The sequence below is a fragment of the Crinia signifera genome, chromosome 4 (assembly GCF_055691185.1).
Source record: "Crinia signifera chromosome 4, ASM5569118v1, whole genome shotgun sequence".
Lineage (NCBI taxonomy): Eukaryota > Metazoa > Chordata > Amphibia > Anura > Myobatrachidae > Crinia > Crinia signifera.
In genome coordinates, this window is record NC_139220.1 from 146,516,335 (window position 1) to 146,537,875 (window position 21,541).

The following is a 21,541-nucleotide window of genomic DNA, read 5'->3' on the forward strand; positions in this document are numbered from 1 at the left end:
CCCAAACTGCATAACAAACCTATATACATACAATGGCAAACATAATAGTAGTATTGGCTATAATAGTTACTTTAAGTGATACAATTTCCAGTCATTTAGGCAGGGTTGTAACTAGCGTGGTACAGAGTGTGCCACAGCACATTGTGATGCAGGGTAGAGGGCACTGTTGGTGGCACTCATCAATTATCTGATATAATTACTTTCACTTCTAGCTTCCCTCCCCTGACTGCTTTCTCCTTCCCCTAACCCTTCTATAGCTAATACCTAAACAGCATTCATGAACTTAACTTGAGAGCTCTTCGTTATTCAGACATGTGTCCTTTATTACATTTCAAAATGCTGACATAACTGGGCACTGCAGTCAAATACTGTATTTTTTGATGTACAAAGCTAGAGCATTCTAACTATATGAAGCTCAACTTGTACTCTGTGAAAAAATAATCAGCAAGGCAGCTGAGCAGATCTATTTAGTGTGTGACTTTGGGTCCGATGGTGATGTAGAGCGACATTAAGCATCCACATCACCATCCGATTCAAAGTCTCCTCCCGGCTGGGAGTCGAGTGCACAGACCCGGCAGTGACTGAGATGCCGGTGACCGGGATTTCGCGAAACCGCAACACGGAAGTCACGCCGCCTCCTGGAATTGTGCAACCAGACTGGTTGTGCGCTCGCTGCACCAACTTTAGCTGAGGGCTGAGAGGATTATCGCGACGTGGGACCATAGAAGGACTACGGCAACTGGAGTTATTTCCTAATCACTGCAGGGACCCCGCCAGCTTAATACACAGTGCCGCAGGTACCCCCGCGACACGGACCCCCCTGCCCGCTCCTGCCAGCTCCAGTCTCTTCTGCACCTCCGCTCATCTCCATCCGGGGGGGGGGCGAACTCGACCAGACGGCACAGCAGGTACCCCTCAGGCCCCCGCAACCCCCCCCCCCCAGACCCTCGCACCCCCCTCTGTGGGCACCGGGGTGCCCCCACCCCCCCTCGCCTGGGGCTCTCCGGACTACAGGCAGACGTACCACACAGGTTAGAGGTGCACTGCGGAGGGGATGGGACGCCAGCCCCCCGCACCACCAACCTGTGTTATACCCCTCTGCTAATACCAGACTATCTCTACCCCTGACTGTGCGCATTCCCCCACCCCCACAGTTGTTCTATACAACACAGCAACCCCTGCCATACATCCTGGCACTACTGCAATTTAGCAGGATATCCCTTATGTAACTTTGAACTTTGATGTTTTATTTTCTTTTCTTTTGCATGCATATCTATGATTTGTTGTGTTCTTTGTAAGAGTGAACTCATAGGCGATTGGCACTGTGACCAATTTTGAGCTCATTACACAAATAAATGTAAGCCACAGGAGAGAAGTGGTTAATGGGAAGTCCGGCAAAGTACACTCTAGCGCGCGCGGGGTTAATGCACCCTGACCCGCTGCGTGAGTGACAGGGAGGAAGACTAACCGGATCGGAGGAGACCAGGCGGAAGAGGCAGGCTGGAGAAGAGGATGAGTTCCTGGAGAACAGGAGGATCGTGCAGCGTGAAAGAGGCTGAAGCGGGGGACGGGCAGCACGAGCAGCCGGAAGACGTGAGCCGGAGAGAGGGAGGCTGAGCGGCAGAGCGGTGCCGCAGCCAGGCAAAAGAGGGAGCGTGGAGAGGTCTGTGACCCCCGCTGACCTCCCCGAGTGTTAGCCACACACTTAGGGGGCTAGAGAGGGAAGAACCCCTCAGTGCCCAGCATCCACCAGACACATCCAAAGCGCGGGAGGGTGGTGACCCCGCTGACCCCTCTACCTAGCAGCCAGCCACCCACAGAAGCGAGGGGAGAATGCACTGCACATCAGCAGCACAGGGAGACCGAGCTGAGGGTCCCAGCGTGACCGGCCTTGTTTGGAGGAAGAGAGAGTAAAGGAAAGAAGCCAGCTGTCCCAGCAGGGGTGCAAGACCTACACAGCCCACCTCCAGCGCGGCCAGCCCCTGCACTGCAGCAGAAGCAGCCGACCGTCTGCCACGATCCAGTGTGACCTACCTAATCGTGAGTCTGCCCGTGGGGCAATTAATGTTAAAAGTTCCCTGGTACCAGGAGGGGAGAACCAGTACAGGGAGGCCTCTTGATTGTAGTATTGACTGTGTAGCCTGACAGACATTTTGGCTAGTTAAACCGACCTATTGGGGACTGCTTTGCTGTTAAACACCAGCTGGGATATTATTCGGCTACCCTGGTAAGGAAACAAATGAAACTATAAGGGCCACGGAGGCCTCCTTACCATGCGGGGTTTGCTGTCCGCTAGTTTAATCCTTCCAGCGTAAGGGACTTTCCTTGGAGTAACACTGCCACAAGGGGGCCTAAGGACCAAACCATCCTTGTGCAGGATTTTCCGGAAAAGCAACTGGTTACTTTAAGTCCTATGCATAGGCCTTTGTCGGGACTGACCGGTCTTAGCGGTAGAAAGTGTACCCGGGTACTTAAGGCTAAATCAGTATTGCTGTGACGTATGTGCTAAAGTTATCTGTTCATGTAATAATTGGTGGTAACTCCATAACCTTTGTGTGGCATGTCACCGTGGTTCACACATTATCGCGTGTGTTCACGCTGTTTTTGGCATAGAGTAAAGTGTACTGCATTTATTGTATTGTGACGTTGTGAAAATATTGTTAAGTTATCATCTGAATGAGGTTGATGTTCTCAGTGACCAGTGTTAAAATAAAAGGTCAACCTAATCCGGCTGTCGAGTGTTCTGTGTCCATTCCTGCATCAAGAGAAGACTCCCGACTGAGGCCCTTATTCTGATCGGTGCGGCCGGATCTGATTATGCGGCCATGACCGTGCGTGCGAAACCCCGCCTTCCATACGGATCGTCAACTCCGTCCGTACGCGGTAAGAAGTTGGCCGAATGGACCGCACGTGTATTTTCCACGGAATACGCCTCCTCCATCTCAGGGAACCTCCCCCATCATTCGATGGTCGCAGACCATCGAATGCAGGACCGAGTGCTCCACCAGCTCCCGCAACCTCAGACCACACGGACATTTTTCCGTGCAAAAGCAGGGATCTGGGCGGGCAGCTGACATCCGGCGATGTCATATGTCTGCCCCCTACACGTGCGTCACGGCCGCATTACCATACGTACGCCCAGCGTTTGCATGGGAACGCCCATGAAACGCGGGGCGTATGCATATGGTAATGAGCCCAAATAGCCCTTCACGCCCCTCTCCACCCCCTGTTCGGAGTGTTCACATTTCATGCGGGATTTGGCCGTACGCCCCGCTCGCACATGCGCAGAGACGCCTCTGCACATGCACAGATACAAAACATTGGCGGCACGAACGCACGCGGATATTACCGCACCGATCAGAATAAGGGCCAGAGATCCGTGAGATCGGGGAAGCACGACCCCCACCGCATCCATAAGGTAACCCTAGTCTTCGGGTGGTTACATAAACATGTGTTGACAAATCCTATACATTGTGGGCAAAGCATTTCTCACCCATAACTATATTTTATGTTTTCATTGTTCACATATCTCACTCCACAGGTAAACCACTTTATATACACCTACATACACTTAGCGCAGGACTCAGAAACCCCCGTTTTCGTTGTAAATCATCACTAGAGGGTGGCCCACCCTCTTCCTGAGACCAGCAGCTTGTGTATACACCAGTTCCCATTGGGCAAGCCCCACCTTCACCCCTCTCTCCGAAATACATATATACTGTATGTGTGTGGTGTGTGTGGTGTGTGTGGTGTGTGTGTACACTAACGATTTATGTCACTTCCTGGTTCAGGGCCACTGACAGGTGATGACTGTGAAGAAGGTACTTTTGGAGGTTGTGGACATTTGTGTAGCATGCTCATGATGACGGTGTACAGTATGTTTGACACTGAAATACCAGTTGAGCTGCTACAACAGGAGGATGACTTGCCTGTTTATTCTCTGAATCGTTGATAAGTATATCCAGTATAGTATAGCTGATGTGATGCTGCTATTCATACCCTTAAGCCCAGTGGAAAATTTCCAACTAGGCACTTGGGGCGACCCAGCAAGCTGTCATTAGGATGTATTTTTTATTATTTCATTATGCAACCAATGAGTGTGAGACAATGGGCAGCAAATAGTGGTCAAGGATATAGTACCAGGGTGAAGTTGGAGCTGTTTTGGCGACCTGGAGACTGGCTGCAAAATGAAGGGATGCGGGGAACCAATAATGTGCGTAAGGGTGACCTGACCTTTTAATCGGCCAATGGTTAGGCCTTCTCATGACTACTGCACTTTATGGTTTGTACATAAAAGCCTTTCTCTATGGTCTAGGTCTCTCTCCATCTCCTTTAGGTCTTAGTTAAGCTAGCTGAGCCGTCACTTGAAGCTCATCACCTACAGCTAACACTGCTGTGGAACAGCACTTGTCTTTAGCTGCCCTCATTGGTGAAGGGTGGAGGGGGTAAGGTTTTGACAGAGACACATAGAGGAGGTGAATGAAAGACAGTGTCACAGGGCAGAGCATACAAGTCTACTTATAACACAGAAGTACTAATCATGCTCTTTGTCTATGGCAATCCATACTGACATATACTGTACTGTACCAGGCCATTCTGACCAATGTTTTTGCACATAAAGAAGCTTTGCAAGTCCACAGATTTTGTGAAAATTACTCTTTTTGGTATTTGATACTCTCAGTTGTACCATATTTGGCAATTCTTCCATGCACACTAACACAATTAAATTAAAGTAGTATTAAATATAAATTTTTACACTATAAAATAAATTCTGCTAGTTAAAAATACAACACAGCTGATTCATGTCACTTTAAAGAAAAGCTATATACTTGCAACGCCCTATGCCCTCCCTCAACCCTTCCCTCCTCACGACTGACAAAATGCCATGGATAGACACATATAATGGCAGCAGTAGCACCTATATTGGAAATCCTGAAGAACGCACAGAGCTGCCTCCTATGAGTTAATGCTAAGGTTTATAATATACTGTATCTAGCTCATACATCATCCTGTAAGTGGATAGAATTAAGATCCGGAGACAGCCACTACATGCAAGTTATGCAGAGGACAGCACAGTGGGTATGCTGCAGTGTACAGTCATGCTGCATAACTGGAGTCTGAAAATAGCAGCTATCAGATAATCCTGACTGTGTACTTCAGATCCGGTGTATGAGCACTCAGCGGTGTCATGCATAATAGTATGAATGTCTCTATATCAGCATATCCTTCCTTAACAGCATATTTAAATATATATATATATTTTCCTACCTGAACACAGGCACTAGTCCGTTATTGGAAATACAGATGTAAATTAGAAGTTTGTCCCATCAAAATGATCCACATAGTAATCGCCTGCAGCAGGACAGAAAGGGAGACATATCACAATGCGATCTCAGCAAAAAAACCATGTTCATAACATCCTGTATTCTGCTTCCAGTAAACAGCCTGTTAATGAACTGTGCAACATTATTGGAACATTGCGGGACTGCTCTCAGATCAGACATTCCGTGTGCTCTGCCAATTGTTCATCTTCTCCAGTTTTGCAACCAATACCAGATCTTGTGCATGTGAATGTATGTACTACAGTATGTAGCTTCACTGCAGGGACTTTATGCAGAAAAATCTCCTAGTCAGTAGATGCACCACGCTCAGTCCGCTCGGAGACAGTGAATATGAGAGCAGCATGCATAATTCAATGCATTAAAATCTCCTTGCACTTCCTGTAGCCACAGTTACATCCAGTAATGGGTTATTGATTGCACAGGCAATGGAAGTTACAGTACAGTAGGTAATAGTCTTTTTCATTTTTTTGGCAAGAATTACCAAACAACTGGAAAGGTGAGTTTATATCTTACAGTAGTGTAACCATTCAGTAGCCTCTAAGACATGACATTTAGATACTGCAGTGTCTTTTTTCCTGTCTTCTATCTTTGTCCTTTAAAAATGCTGCATCATCCTTTCTCTACTTTCAGGCCCGATAAACCTCTGCATTATCTGCTTTTAAAAAGCCATCTAGCTATTGTCATATTTAATAATGCATTTAGCTGTTTTTGCTGGCATTTGTGATTTTGCTATTTATCAAGCAGTACAGCATCTGCTGCTGGTTGTCACTATGGGCCTTATTTTAGTTCACTCTTTCTGACAAAATCCTTCTTAGATGGGCAAAACCATGTGCACTGCAGGTGGGGCAGATGTAACTTGTGCAGAGATAATTAGATTTGGGTGGGGTTTTTCTTCAAAGTGAGATCTATATTGCAGTGTAAAATCATGCAGTCAGTATTTTCCCTGCACAGAAACAAAATAACTCACCCAAATCTAATTCTCTCTGCACATGTTACATCTGCCCCCCTGCAGTGCACATGGTTTTGTCCATCTAAGAAGGATTTTGTCAGAAAGGGTGAACCAAAATAAGGCCCTATGTATCGCATATTTAAGACGATTACTATTGCGATGAAAAAATATGCGAAGGGTCCCCGACTGGCCAGTGAAGCGGTAAATAGGTATCGCTGACTGACGTTATAGGCGCCTTGGCATTTTTTTTTTTTTATAAAACCAGCACCAGGCTCAAGGTCCGGCGCTGGTTCCCAAAATACGGGGGACAAAATGACTAGGGGTCCCCCGTATTTTAAGAACCAGCACCGGACACAACCAGCCAGCAGGGTAATGCCACAGCCGGGGGAAACTTATCATATAAGCTCCCGCGGCCAAAGCATTAACCCCCTGGCTGGTCAGCATGGGCAGGGGTCCTGGGGAAGTGGGGACCCCCCCAAATGAAGGGGTCCCTCCCCTCCAGGACTTACCAGCCCATGCTGATAGTCCGGGGCTGTCCCCAATGCCCCTGGGCGGTGGGCATCGGGCTGATGACTTGTGTAAAAAAAAAGAATTAAAACTATTGTTTTACACTGGCGAACTATGAGTCCCAGCAAGCCTACCCCGCATGCTGGGACTTGGGGAACCACAAGTCCCAGCATGCGGGGCATTAAAGGGCCCGCTGGCACTTGTAGTTCTGCAGTGAAAAAAATAGTGCACAAAGGACTTTGACCGGCGCTGAGATGTTTCCTCCTCGGTGTCTCTGCACAGAATGATTTCTTGGCCAATCAGGAGCCGAGAAAGTCGGCTCCTGATTGGCCAGAAATCATTCTGAATACAGACGCCGAGGAAGTAACATCTCAGCGCATCTAGAGCAGAGATGTTTCCTCCTCGGCGTCTCTAGTTAGAATGATTTCTGGCCAATCAGGAGCCGACTTTCTCGGCTCCTGATTGGCCAAGAAATCATTCTGTGCAGAGGCACCGAGAAGGAAACATCTCAGCGCCGGTCAAAGTCCTGCAAGCCGGGTACCAGTGTGGAGCAGCGCTGTCATCGGAGGTCGCCGCCGGGGAGCAGGTGAGTTGGATTTGCCTCCTTAGGTACCCCTGGGGACTACCACGGATCCCGGACCCCGGATTCTGCAGCCCAGGAGCCCCGGAACCCCAGAACCAGCCCCGGAACCAGGACCAAGGCCCCGGAACCGGACTCTTCTGCCCTGGAGCCCCGGAGGACGGACCCAGGATCCAGGGACCGACCTACGGGCTCAAGGTAGGTAAGTATCAGTGTGTGTGTGTTTTGTGTGTATTAAAGTTTTATTTTACAGGGTGTCAGTGTGATTTTGTGCACTATTTTTTTCACTGCAGAACTACAAGTGCCAGCGGGCCCTTTAATGCCCCGCATGCTGGGACTTGTGGTTCCCCAAGTCCCAGCATGCGGGGTAGGCTTGCTGGGACTCATAGTTCGCCAGTGTAAAACAATAGTTTTAATTCTTTTTTTTACACAAGTCATCAGCCCGATGCCCACCGCCCAGGGGCATCGGGGACAGCCCCGGACTATCAGCATGGGCTGGTAAGTCCTGGAGGGGGGGGACCCCTTCATTTGGGGGGGTCCCCACTTCCCCAGGACCCCTGCCCATGCTGACCAGCCAGGGGGTTAATGATTTGGCCGCGGGAGCTTATATAATAAGTTTCCCCCGGCTGTGGCATTACCCTGCTGGCTGGTTGTGTCCGGTGCTGGTTCTTAAAATACGGGGGACCCCTAGTCATTTTGTCCCCCGTATTTTGGGAACCAGCGCCGGACCTTGAGCCTGGTGCTGGTTTTATAAAATCCAGGGAACCCCAACTTGATTGTTCCTTTGATTTTATGATACCAGCACCGGCTTTTTGAGCCCGGGGCTGGTAATGCTTAGGAGGGGGACCGCACGCCAGATTTTTATTTAAATTTCTTTTTTAACTATTTTTTTACAGCAGAAGCATGCACAGATCTCAATGATCTGTGCATGTTTCTGCCTAAATCGCCAGTCAGAAGCTGGTCTATTTTTTTTGCGATTTTTTTTAAGCTCCCATATGCGACTTTAGAACTCGCATCCTATTACATATGCGAGTTCTATAGTTTACTATGGGAAAACATCTGGATGCGATTTTCAGTGTGCTTGAAAATCGCATCTTTAAAATGTGCGATTTCGCGGTAAAAAATTTGATTTTTACCGCGACTCGCATCCTATTACATGTGCGATTTTTAGAAAAAATGCGATTTTGGTCAATTTTGACAAAAAATCGCAAAAGTCTAAAAATCGCACCCTATTACATATCGGCCTATAAGTATTGTGGCTTTACAGGCATTACCTTGTTAGAAAAGCTTAAATGCTGTGAAATCCTTGTTAAGTTTTCTTCCCTATTGAAATCAGTCCACAATCTTAGCACTTGGTCATCCTAGGCATAGACACAAAGTCCTTCCTGCTTGCAATAGGGTGTTTATACTTGTACATAATTATACTGTTTGATTTTAAGTTTTTATTCTATACAACACATTAAAAGGCAAAAAATAAAATAACATTTAAATAAAAATATGTATTCAAGGGGGGGTGGCCAGCCACCAGGGGCGGGCTGGGCTGGGGGGCAGGGTGCCATGTGCCCCCCGGGCCGCTTAGCCAGTCACTGGCTGCGGGCCACGCTGGTCACCATCCACCTCCTCCAGGCACAGGCAGCCCTCCTGCGCTGGCCGCGGCTTCCAGAGCACGGCCGCGGCTACAGGAAGATGGCCGCCGGCCTCCTGCACTGAGGACATGTCTGAGGGCGGCCTGGAGGAGGTGGATGGTGATCCAACGCGGCCAGCAGCCAGTTACTGGCTAAGCGGCCCGGGGGAGCAGGAGGGCTGTCTGTCCCGGACCCCCCAGCCCAGCAACAATGGTGAGTTGCTGGTGGGGGCATGTGTGTCGTCTCTGTCACTGTGGGGGCATGTGTGTCGTCTCTGGCACTGTGGGGGCATGTGTGTCGTCTCTGGCACTGTGGGGGCATCTCTGGCACTGTGGGGGCATGTGTGTCGTCTCTGGCACTGTGGGGGCATGTGTGTCGTCTCTGGCACTGTGGGGGCATCTCTGGAACTGTGGGGGCATCTCTGGCACTGTGGGGGCATATGTGTATCTGGCACTGTGGGGGAATATCTGGCACTGTGGGGGCATATGTGTATCTGTCACTGTGGGGGCATATCTGGCATTGTGGGGCATATGTGTCTCTGGCACTGTGGGGGCATATGTGTATCTGGCACTTTGGGGGCATATGTGTATCTGGCACTGTGGGGGCATATTATGTTTCTCTGGCACTGTGGGGGCATATTATGTTTCTCTGGCACTGTGGGGGCATATGTGTCTCTGGCACTGTGGGGGCATATGTGTCTCTGGCACTGTGGGGGCATATGTGTCTCTGGCACTGTGGGGGCATATGTGTATTTGGCACTGTGGGGGCATATCTGGCACTGTGGGGGCATATGTGTATTTGGCACTGTGGCGGAATATCTGGCACTGTGGACATCACATTGTGCGGTGTAATGGGCATCATGGTATGGGGCGTAATGGGCATTACGGTGTGGGGAGCATTGGGTAATTGCCATCACAGTATGGGGTGCAATGGGCATCAAGGTGTGCGGCATAATGTGTAATTAGCATCACAATGTGCAATCTGCAGGTACACAATACAATCAAGGTACAGGCCACGCCCCCTTATGATAGGCCACACGCAGTATTATGTATCATGTGTATAATAATAAATATATAATACAAGTGCACAGTCTGGAACCAGATCCTTAGAGGAGATGGGGCCTGAGGCAGTGGCGTAACAAGATACATGTGGGCCACATAGCAAAGTTTGTAAGTGCCCCTATTTAGCACCTAATGCTGAAAAGTGTATACAGCACATGATACTTTGACAGGTAAAGTGGGCCCCTCTCAGCTCTGGGCCCCATAGCAGCTGCACCCCCTGCACCTATGGTAGTTACACCCTTGGCCTGAGGTAATCCAATCATCTAGGCCAGTCCAACCTTGATTGGGTTCTTCCCCTGAGACATCTACTGTTTGTTCTAAGCGGGATTTTACTACATGCCACTACTGAATACCTCAGTTGACTAGTGAGGGGTATAGGAATACTATTGAGGGAATATACAATTATTCAGAATCCGAACACTACCAGCTTTGTTTGGAGGAACAGAATAATGATCCAATAAAAGGCTGGCTACCATATATACTATGGGCTTCAGGTAATCTGACACACTGAAGTGACTAGCCAGATGAAACCTCTTAAAAATTGGGGTTATTTATTGACAGTTACTTATATAGCAAACATATCGTGCAGCGCTTTACAGAGAATAGTTGAACATCACATCAGTCCCTGCCACAGTGGAGCTTACAATCAATATTCCCTACAACAGGCTTGTCCAACCCGCGGCCCGCGGGCCGCATGCGGCCCAGGTCGGGTAGTAATGCGGCCCAGTGCATTTTAAGAAATTCTAAGTATAATATATTTAGGGCAACTACCTAGTCCGCCCGCAGCAGCGTCTCCGTGCTGGCCGCGGCACTGTGCCCAAAGTAAAGTTGGCCGCGGCCAGCATCGAGTTCTCCCAAACCTAAAATGGCCGCGGGAGCGCTGGTGCGAATGCGCAGGCGCACTCAGCTGCTCCCGCGGTCCGAAGGATGCCTGAGCTGGCGCTTCCCCCACGTGATCCATCCCAGCAGCGCGCAGGGCTGGATGATGATCTGATGGGTGGCGGCGGCAGGAGCAGGCAGCCAGGCCAGCGGTGCCTTCTCATACCCCCACTACCATCAGTACCTTTGTGAATTGCTGCACTCATCCCCTGTGTCAACAGCTGTGGTGAGTAAACACTACAGGGGGCATTATAAAGATAAGTGGCATTACCAGGTGGCATTATGAATATAAGTGGCATTACCAGGGGGCATTATGAATATAAGTGGCATTATGAATATAAGTGGCATTACCAGGTGGGACTATGAATATAAGTGGCATTACCAGGGGGCATTATGAATATAAGTGGCATTACCAGGGGGCATTATGAATATAAGTGGCATTACCAGGTGGCATTATGAATATAAGTGGCATTACCAGGTGGCATTATGAATATAAGTGGCATTACCAGGGGGCATTATGAATATAATGCCCCCTGGTAATGCCACTTATATTCATAATGCCCTCTGTAGTGATCACTCACCACAGCTGTTGACACAGGGGATGAGTGCAGCAATTCACAAAGAATATATAGAAAAATATCCTGCACTTCACAATCATGCCTTATTCATGTCATCGCTATTTGGAAGCACCTACATTTGTGAGCAGCTATTTTCAAGGATGAAGCACACAAAGAATAAAACTAGAACCAAAATATCTGATGAGCACCTCGAGCACTCGCTGAGAATTGCAACAAGTTCCATCGAAGCAAATCTGGATGCATTGGTGGCTGAGAAACAATGTCAAACATCTCACTAACTTCATTTCCAAGTAAGTTTAATATGTTAACTATGTTTTCTATGTTTTTTTGGATGATCAGGTATCGTTACTGTTATTTTATTTTATGTGCGGCCCAAACCAAATTTTCAACTTCTAATGTGGCCCAGGGAAGGTGAAAGGTTGGACACCCCTGCCCTACAACATGTACACACACGCCCGTTCATTCTAGGGTTAATTTTGTGGGAACCAATTAACCTACCAGTGTATTTTTGGAATGTGGGAGGAAACGGGAGTACCCGGAGGAAACCCACGCAAGCACGGGGAGAATTTACAAACCCCGCACAGTTAGGAGCATGGCGTGGCCTCACAAAAAAGGATTACACATTATGGAACACACCGTTATGCCCATTACACATTGCCACACACTGTATTGCTCATTACATATTATGACACACATCGTAATGCTCATTACACAGTATGGCACACACCATGATGCCCATTACAGACTATGACACAATCCGTTATGCCCATTACACATTAGGGGAGGAGGTGGGGGCGGCGCGACAGCGGGCTCAGCACTAGTGCCGAAAGTTCTGCAGGTCACACTGTAGGAAACAATCAGTGGGGGGTCCGCTAGCCCCTAATACCTGTCCCTTATCATCCAGTAAGCTCTCTGGGCTTTAGCAGTGGGTGTGGTATAGGGTTCTGACAGTTGGGATCCCGACAGTCATTAGCCTGACGTTGGGATCCTGACTGGCCAGACTCAGACAGCATGGCGAGCGCAACAAAGCACATGCAGTTCAGCCTCAGGGGAGAGTCATAAGCACAGGCCGCAGGATGGGATGGTGAGCAGGCCTCAGTGTGCTGGGAGATGGATGGGCATCCTCCCCACACTAATTAGGCATTGACCTGTTCCTTGGGTAGCTCCACTTGTCAGTGTGAGGAGGTCTTCTGCCACACACTGCCGTCTTAAGCTCCGGGGAGCCGGCCAGCAGATGAGCGTGTGCCGTCAGGCAGCAGGGATCGTTCGGGCAGAGGGTAAGCGCCGTCCCTGCCATTGCTGAAAGCCATAGTGCACTCGCGGCCAGCGACGTAGGCACTCAAGGCCGTGGCTGCATCTCAGGGGTAGGCCGCAACCTGCAGGGGCTCATGGAGAGACCCCCCCCGGATCCGCAACCCATCCCTTTTGACATTGGACTGTGTGGGCTGGTGGGGCACGCTATTGGGGAACAGTTAGGGTGAGTCCTGGACTGGGTAAAGGGCTCCGTAAAGAATCAGCAGGGAGAGCTCGGGAAGACGCGTCTCTCCTGCTTGCACCTACTGCAGAAAGTTCTAAGAACTTTCAGCACAAAATTAGCCCACAAGGCCATCGGCCCTTCTGGCATTTGCCAGAAGTGCCAGATGGCCAGTCCGGCCCTGCCTGTGATTCAAATTTTAAATCGGTACTTGTTTCCTAGCACAGCGCCCACAATTTTGATTGAAGTGCATCTTATAGCTGCATGCGATGCGATTCGATTTTTAATTGTACAAGCACCCTAATGGGTGCTTACAATGTTAAATGCACCCCCATTGTCAACGCCACCCCCCCTATCAACGCCAACCCGAAGCGTGGCAAGCGCAGCGAGTCCGCGATGGGAGGCGGTACGCGTAATCTGACCTTTTCATACCCCCACTATCCACGATGGTGTGGAGTTGATTTTAGAGCGCAGCAAGCCCCGCGAGGGGACACGGATTACTTTACATGTATTCCGCGTCCGCTCGCCACGCTTCGGGCTAGTATTCCGCGTCCCCTTGTGGGGTCTCGGTGGCCACACTATCTAAAATCAACTCCACGCCGACGTGGATAGTGCGGGTATGAAAAGGTCGGAGGACACGTACCGCCGCCCCTCGCGGGCTCGCTGCGCTCCCCACGCTTCGGGTTGGCGATGATAGTGGGGGTGGCATTGACAATGGGGGTGCATTTAACATTGTACAAGCACCATCAGGGTGCTTGTACAATTAAAAATCGCATTGCAACGCATCGCATGCAATTTGCTGGCATGCGATGCTATGCGATATTTCATTGTACAAGCACTACTGTTAATTTAACGGGAAGATCGCATCACACACCACTAAATACAGTATGTGATGGGCGCCGTGCTAGGAAACAAGTACCGAAAATTCTTATGCTTTAAAAATATCACCTCTACAATATGACATCATATATTTCTAGCACTCAACAGAAGGTATTTTGCAATAGAATAAAAGCATGCTGTGAAGTAAATTGCATACAACCTGCAAGGCAATTTTATCCTTCAGTACTTCTTGCAAAAAAGGAAACAGCAACAAACTACTCAATGGGAGATGTGATCCAGTGTTCAGTACATTCTCTGAATATAAAAGATATCTAACTTAAAAGGGTCTAAAAAAAAACCTAAAATTGTACAGGTCACTTGGAAAACCATTAAGATATATACAGCTCTGGAATGTCTAAAGTATCAGTTGGCAAAACAACATATTTTTTCATCTAATAAAATATATGAAAATTGCAATTTGAATTATAAGAATATCATGTGCAGATAATTCTGTGTAAAGAAATAGGCAGATAGAAACCAATCATACAGTATATGTGTTTCATAGTTGTGGTGGTAATATGCACCAGATTAAGTTTAAACCATGTCTTCTACAAGGTCAAATGCGGGACTGTTTTGTCTTCTACAAGGTCCTATGCGGGACTGTTTTGTCTCCTACAGGCAACATGTGGGACTGTTTTATCTCCTACAGGCAACATGTGGGACTGTTTTATCTCCTACAGGCAACATGTGGGACTGTTTTATCTCCTACAGGCAACATGTGGGACTGTTTCATCTCCTACAGGGTAACATCAGGGACTGTTTTGTCTCCTACAAGGTAATATGTGGTCTGTTTTGTCTTCTACAAGGTAACATGCGGGACTGTTCGTCTTGTTTTCTCTCCTATAAGGTAACATTCGGGACTGTTTCATCTTCTACAACAGTGGTTCCCAACCCTGGTCCTCAAGTACCCCCAATAGTGCACGTTTTCCAGGTCACCCAGCAGGTGCACTCATTATTCAGACACATTTTAAAAGATCCACAGGTGGAGCTAATTATGTCACCTGTGATTCTGTGTGGAGACCTGGAAAATGTGGACTGTTGGGGTACTTGAGGATCAGGGTTGGTAACCACTGTTCTACAAGGTAACATGCAGGACTGATTGTTTTATCTCCTACAAGGTCAAATGCAGAACTGTTTTGTCTTCTACAAGGTAACATGTGGGACTGTTTGTCTTGTTTTCTCTCCTATAAGGTAACATGCAGGACTGTTTTGTCTTTTACAAAGTAACATGGGGGACTATGTTGTCCTTTACAAGGTAACATGCAGAACAGTTTTGTCTCCAACTTGGTAAAATGCAGGACTGTTTTTATGTCTTCTACAAGGTAACATAAAGGACTGTTTTGTCTTTGTATGGTGAACGCAGTGCCTGTACTTCACATTTAATTGAGAAAAATAAAAGTTACAACCTTCCTTACGATTTGCTGAGTAGAAGAACACTGTACTGCTTACCAGAGCCTAAACGCTTTTCTCCTCTAATCCTGTCATGAAAGTGATTCTGTCATTTAAGTGATTTTAAGATCTGGCCTGATTGTCCCATTTGAGGTACCTGTATGCTCCACTGTCTGTTCTTCCCTAGTAAGTTACTATGAAGCATTAAGGGGAATACCCATCTACTCAAGATACAGATGGATCCCTTCACCTTACACATGATGCAGATGCATCATAGCAAGCACATTGTGGCAAAGGTACGATGAAACAGGAGCATTCACACATGCATATGCAATGCATGTACGATGAACAAGGACACATCTTTATTATAGGGACTGCCCATTTACTTGAAGTTTCAAAAGGACTACCCATCTGTTTTTCTTTCCTGTAATTGGTAATATCAGAGGTCGCTAGTAAACTTTTCTAGCTGCCCTAATGTCATAGAATAGCCCTAATAAACTAGTATTTCATATTGATGACCAGCAGTCTCTCTCACCTTTATTTAATTGTCCCTCCTTGCCCTGTACCCATGCTCAGACACTATATATGATGAAAGCAGACCACCTTTACACAAAAGAAGGAGGTAATTTACTACCTCGTCTCCCACATTTCTTTTTGGACAATAGACTACTCTATGCGGGCAGATAAGGGGGTGGTTTCAGTGGCATGTGGTGGCAAAAATAAGGGGTCTGATTGTGATGTGTTTTTATTTCCTCACAAGTAGCAAGTCTATGTGGCATGTGGGAGATCAAAGAGGCATGTGACGTCATTTATGGCACTTTATTTAAGTGGGGGTTCAAGAATATGTGGACAAATTTCTGAGCAAGTGTAAAGTTCCACATGTATGTTCTAAGGGTTATGTCAGGGAATTTTGCAATGAGTGACAGTTTGTAGATTGGTTAAGGTAAAGCAGTAGAGGCAAATGTATGTAATATGAGGCTTAAAACTTTTTTTACTTTCAATAGTTTTTTATTAAGAGTTTTGTTCCGTTAGCCACGGAAGGGAAAGGGGTACAGAAAACAGAGATAAATGGGGAGGGGTGAGGGGACATGGGAAGGGGAAAGTCCAGGTACATAGCGTTATAGTAAAAATTATACATCAAGATAACATTCTTAAATAACACGGAAATAATAGCAGTAACTCACAAACGCACAGTATCAATCAATCTCCAGCAGAAGGTTAGCGCCCTCACTTGAGGTGGAGTAGTCTTGCCAGCAAGACCATTTAGTTAGGGGAGAGTTGGCCCTAAGAGAGTATGGTAGTCCTATGGTTTCCATCTGAAAGGCATGCTGGATCTTCCTAATGATTTTGGTGAGAGATGGGGGAGGGGGTTTTCCAGTTTTTGTGCTATTGCAGCTCTGGTGGCTATTAGAATATGGCCTAATACATAGTGGCAAGTGGCAGGTAAATTATTCGGGTGTATATGGAGCAGTGCTAGTTCGGGAGATCGAGTGGTGTAAAACTTTTGCCGCTAGGGCGAAAATATTTTTCCAGAGCTGGAGGATTCTAGGGCAGGACCAAAACAAATGGAAAATATCTCCCAACTGGCCGCAATTCCTCCAACATTGATTGGATATTGTCGGCCAAATCTTGTGCAATTTAACCGGTGCGAAATAAAGACCATGTAACAATTTGAAATGCATTTCCGTGTGGTTAGTACATTTGGACATGGTATGTGATGAAGTGAAGATTGATTCCCATTGTTTCTGGGTGAATGAGCATTTCAGATCAGCTTCCCATTTCAGTTGTGAGGATGATTTGCTATTCATAGGGTCTGTTTGTACTATAGCGTACCAGAATTTGATACAGCCCCTGCAATTTCCAGAGGATATTTTGGGCAAAATCTTAGGTGGGGGGAGAATTATCGGCCCAGTGGATCGTATGGATCTATTTATCCAATGTACTACTCGAGTGTATGTAAAGAGTTCAGAGGAGTGGAGTTTAAATTGAGATTGTAGTGAAGTAAAAGATGTGATTGATGTGCCATCTGTTATGTCAGTAATAGAGTCAATGCCTAGGGATTGCCAGGAGGGCAAGTTCAAATCTGGGATTATATGTGAGAGCGCCTGTAAGGAGAGTGAGGCTTAAAACTTTTTAAAGAAATTCAAGGGTACAATAAGTGGGACACCTTAAAGTAAGTGCACACATACATAGGCTTGATCTCACTATCCATTACCTTGCACAATATTTCTGCAGCTGTCGAGTAATCTGTTCAGATTATTACAGGTTTGCAGAACACTAAAGAGGCAAAAGGACCTATTTCAAAATTATTATATGTGGAATACTTACCTAAAACATACATTTTTGGGGAGTATCCATAAATAATATCTATCTGCTTTGGCCCTCATTTTCAAATGCCAAAGCAGCCCTTACAGAATTCTATGGGAGCAGCTTTGTCAAATTTACCAAGTTCTGGATGCGAAGCCTTAGTAGCTTTTGTGGCCTACAAGCTAAACTGTCTTCACCAAAAGGTTTAGAATTTGGATTCTTAGGATCCCTCCCTAGTGCTCTCCACTCATGCATGCTTGCATGCATCGCCAGAAGATCACTCAGTAGTGCGATGGTCCCCAAACACTAAAAGTAAAGTGAACACACTGCATTGAAAGGCTCTCAGTCTATGAATATGTCATGGATATGTTCAATAATACATCCAGGCAATATATAATTTGCCTTGAATAGCAGAGATAAAAAATTATAATTAGAAGTCCAAAAATCCCAAAAGTTAGTAAACAGGCACCAGAGTTTGAAAATAAATCACCAAACAACATATATTTTACTTAATTAATAGCTATGAATATATAATTATACTTAACATAGTTAAAAAAATAAAAAAATTTCTCTGATGACATAAACACCAATATTTGAAATCATTTTCATATATATTGTTGGAAGTGTCCAATATTTTTAAGTTAATATCTAAAGAAGTCAGTCCACCTGATCCACAAATGTAAGGATCGGCTGCTTATTTAAGCCACTGTTAATCTAATATAAAAATATTTAAATCTTTTCTGGAACTCTGATATTAATAAATTAAATAATATCCTACTCTGAAATAGTCTTGATTCTTAATCCTGAATGCATTAGACATGTACATTAAAATGCATAAATCCTAATTTTGATACCATGATTTTATTTTATTTTTTGTTTTTAATTATTTTATAAAACTGAATGTAATGAACAAGAAACTGTCCATTTCTTGAGACAATTGCCGTGCTGGTGCTGACTGACACTGGTCAATTTCAAGAATACACTATTTATATGTCAGAACAGACATCCTTTTGTAACATGTTTTTTGTGCAGATAAACGGGATGCGGTCATTTGGTCTACAGCATGATGGTCGACAATCATTAGGTCGACATGGGTCTAGGTCGACATAAGAAAAGGTTGACATGGTTCTAGGTCGAAAGGTCATTAGTTCGACATGTTGTTAGTTTGACAGGTCATTAGTTTGACAGTGTCTAGGTCGACAGTCAAAAGTTCGACATGGGGTCTTTTACTGTTTTTTTGTGCCGACAGGCGGTATTTCATGCCCTACCATCCACTAGGGCAGGGCTGGGCAATTGAGGCCCTCCAGATGTTGATGAACTACACATCCCATTATGCTTTGCATTAGTTTTGCTATGTGGCCATGCTGAAACTGATGCAAGGCATGCTGGGATGTGTAGATCATCAACATCTGGAGGGCTGCAATTGCCCAGCCCTGCACTAGGGCGTGGTGGGATAATAAAATAATGTCCGGCGCATCGCGAGCGCAGCGCAGCATTTGTGTTGTATAAGCACATCAAACACATGAAATACACACAAATATATTTTATTTGGATATGGGATACTCAACCTGTACACTTTAAACTGTGTCCATGTCCACTTTTGACTGTCAAACTAATGACCTGTCAAACTAATGACCTTTCAACCTAGAACCATGTCGACCTAGAACCATGTTGACCTTTTCCCATGTTGACCTAATGACTGTCGACCATCATGCTGTAGACCAAATGATCCCAACCCGGATAAACATGAGAAACTTTAGAAGAATCCTAAATAATACTGTTTAACCACTTAACTGACTAATATGTTTTCCAAAAATGGCCCCAGAATTATCGATTTTTTTCTTTATTATCGGTTATGTAAATTATAACCATTTAAACCTGATTCAATATATTTGTAATAATGTGATCAATTAAAAAATGAAGAACAATTGCATTAAATGTAAAATCAAAACAAACAAATAAAATGTCCGAAATGCATTAAGCAGGTGTACCCGTGGCTGGACAATTCACCTTGTATAGTGAACGGAGGTTACTATTCATCGCCCATCCACCCTGGAGTTCCAATAAAGGTTCCGGAGCCTGAACAGAACCACAGGAGTGGTTGGTGAGACCTCCCCACAATCCTCTTTATCACCAGCTGGTGATGATATGCTTGTTTAATTTTTAAAACAGATTCTATATATTGGTATAATTTTTCAATCAGTGGAAATATACAAATAAAAACTCTCCCTAAGGAAACTTTGAGGACTCATATGGATTAAACTTTGTACACTTTCAATTAGTGTAAGTGTTTTGATTTTAAATTTTATGCAATTGTATTTAAGCGCTGGTACCTTTCCAATGCTATGTACAGCTTGAATATCAATTTTGAACCCCAGTAGTGCAAGTTATAGATGTACCCAGAAGGTTTTTGGATGTACCCTATGGTTTTCGGAATTATTTGGATAATGGATGAATGGATAAGGGATACTCAACCTGTGTATATATAATCTTTTGATAATGAAGTGATTAGCGAATAGGGAACTGATTGTGGTGGAGGGGTTTTTTTTTCCATCTCAGACCTCTGGTCTATGAGCACAGGATCACAACGATATATTTATTTATTTAGGTATCTATACCCATTTGACTTTGATATTTTAGACATTTTATTCTCTTTCCCTTTTTAAACAGAATGAGTCATTCTATCATCCCAGGTATTATACATTCAAAGTCACATAAGCAAACCCAGACTGATTATAAGAAAAGCAAATATAATTTAAAACCTTGATGGAAAATGTACCTAAGCTTTTTATTTTCATATGGATTGCAAGAGGTTTAACTTAGAGTCCTTAAGAATAATTGCATTACTTCAGGTAAAATATATTTTTGGTTAGAAATAGAACACAGCACGACTGATAGTGAATTGAAGAACACATAAGCAGAGCCTGAAGAAAGAGCACAGATATTGGTTGAGATGTAATCTGAAATCTTTGAAATACAGAAGATTCAAAAAGCTAAGATAGAATGGAATATCTTTTCAAGAAGAAAAAATAACAGAGTTACCCTTTAAGAGGGATATTTGTATTAAACTGAAACTGTTTGGAGGTGGTTTTTAGAAGCAAAGCAACAGAAAATATTTCAAAGAATCGTGTTGGGTCCAAGTTTAAACACGATTGGCATTACTGAGAAATTCTCAGGTTCAAACACTCAATTTATTAATAATCGAGTTATCTGCGGTCATGTTTAATAGTGTGCGAGTTCAGCCATGGTCATGCCTGAATTTGAAAGTCCTGCCTGTGAGCAGCTTGTTTGGAGTCTCTGTGTGAAAGTAAAATAATAGTTAAAAATCACCATATTTAATGAACCAGCACCTGGCTTTGGAGACAGACGTGGTTCCAAAAATATGGGGAAAAGAAGAGAAGTGGGTCCCCCATATTTTTGGAATCAGCATCGGACTTCACCAGCAGGGGGTTAATGTTACAGCCAGGGAATACACTTGACAGGGCCCCCAATGCATTATTCCTCCTTAACTAGTCAGGACTCTTGGGGAAGTGGGTATCCCCTATCAGTGTACCCCAGCCTGATTGAAGGATGCATAATTAACAATGACACATCGTTAACAACACCCCCCTCCAATACTCTGTACAATCAGCTCAATCTGACTATCACTTGCCCCCTGGAGCCCTATATCTTACACCCCCCCCCTAACTTCACCGATATAGGTAACAATATTGACATTGCCAGGAATCACTTGGTGTGAAAACAGCATAAGTTATTTGCAGACGCGATTGAATTTTGTGGAAACTTAGCCTCATAAAGGAGCAAGAAGCAAGACCTACATTCATTTTTGCAACTTGTTTTATGAATGGAAATAATAAAAAAAACAAATACAGGTTTAGTATAGCTTATCCAAAATGCTCGGCACCAGAAGAATTTTGAATAACGGATTATTCCGTATTTCAGAATATTTTTATATTTCATTGAGGTATCTT

The 21,541-nt window shown here is 45.3% G+C and overlaps 1 protein-coding gene across 3 annotated transcripts in view; it reads right to left on the reverse strand.

Annotated features, from left to right (window-relative positions):
• The window catches only part of CNTN1 (contactin 1), a 144,635-nt gene that overhangs the window by 100,444 nt on the left and 22,650 nt on the right, over positions 1–21,541 (reverse strand). For 2 of the 3 annotated variants that reach the window (XM_083182700.1, XM_083182701.1), the window contains exon 2: positions 5,269–5,352. The exons of the other annotated variant lie outside the window; for it this stretch is intronic. The gene's annotated coding sequence lies outside the window, so the exon portion shown is untranslated. The remainder of the gene's footprint in view (positions 1–5,268; positions 5,353–21,541) is intronic. 3 annotated transcript variants of the gene reach the window in all.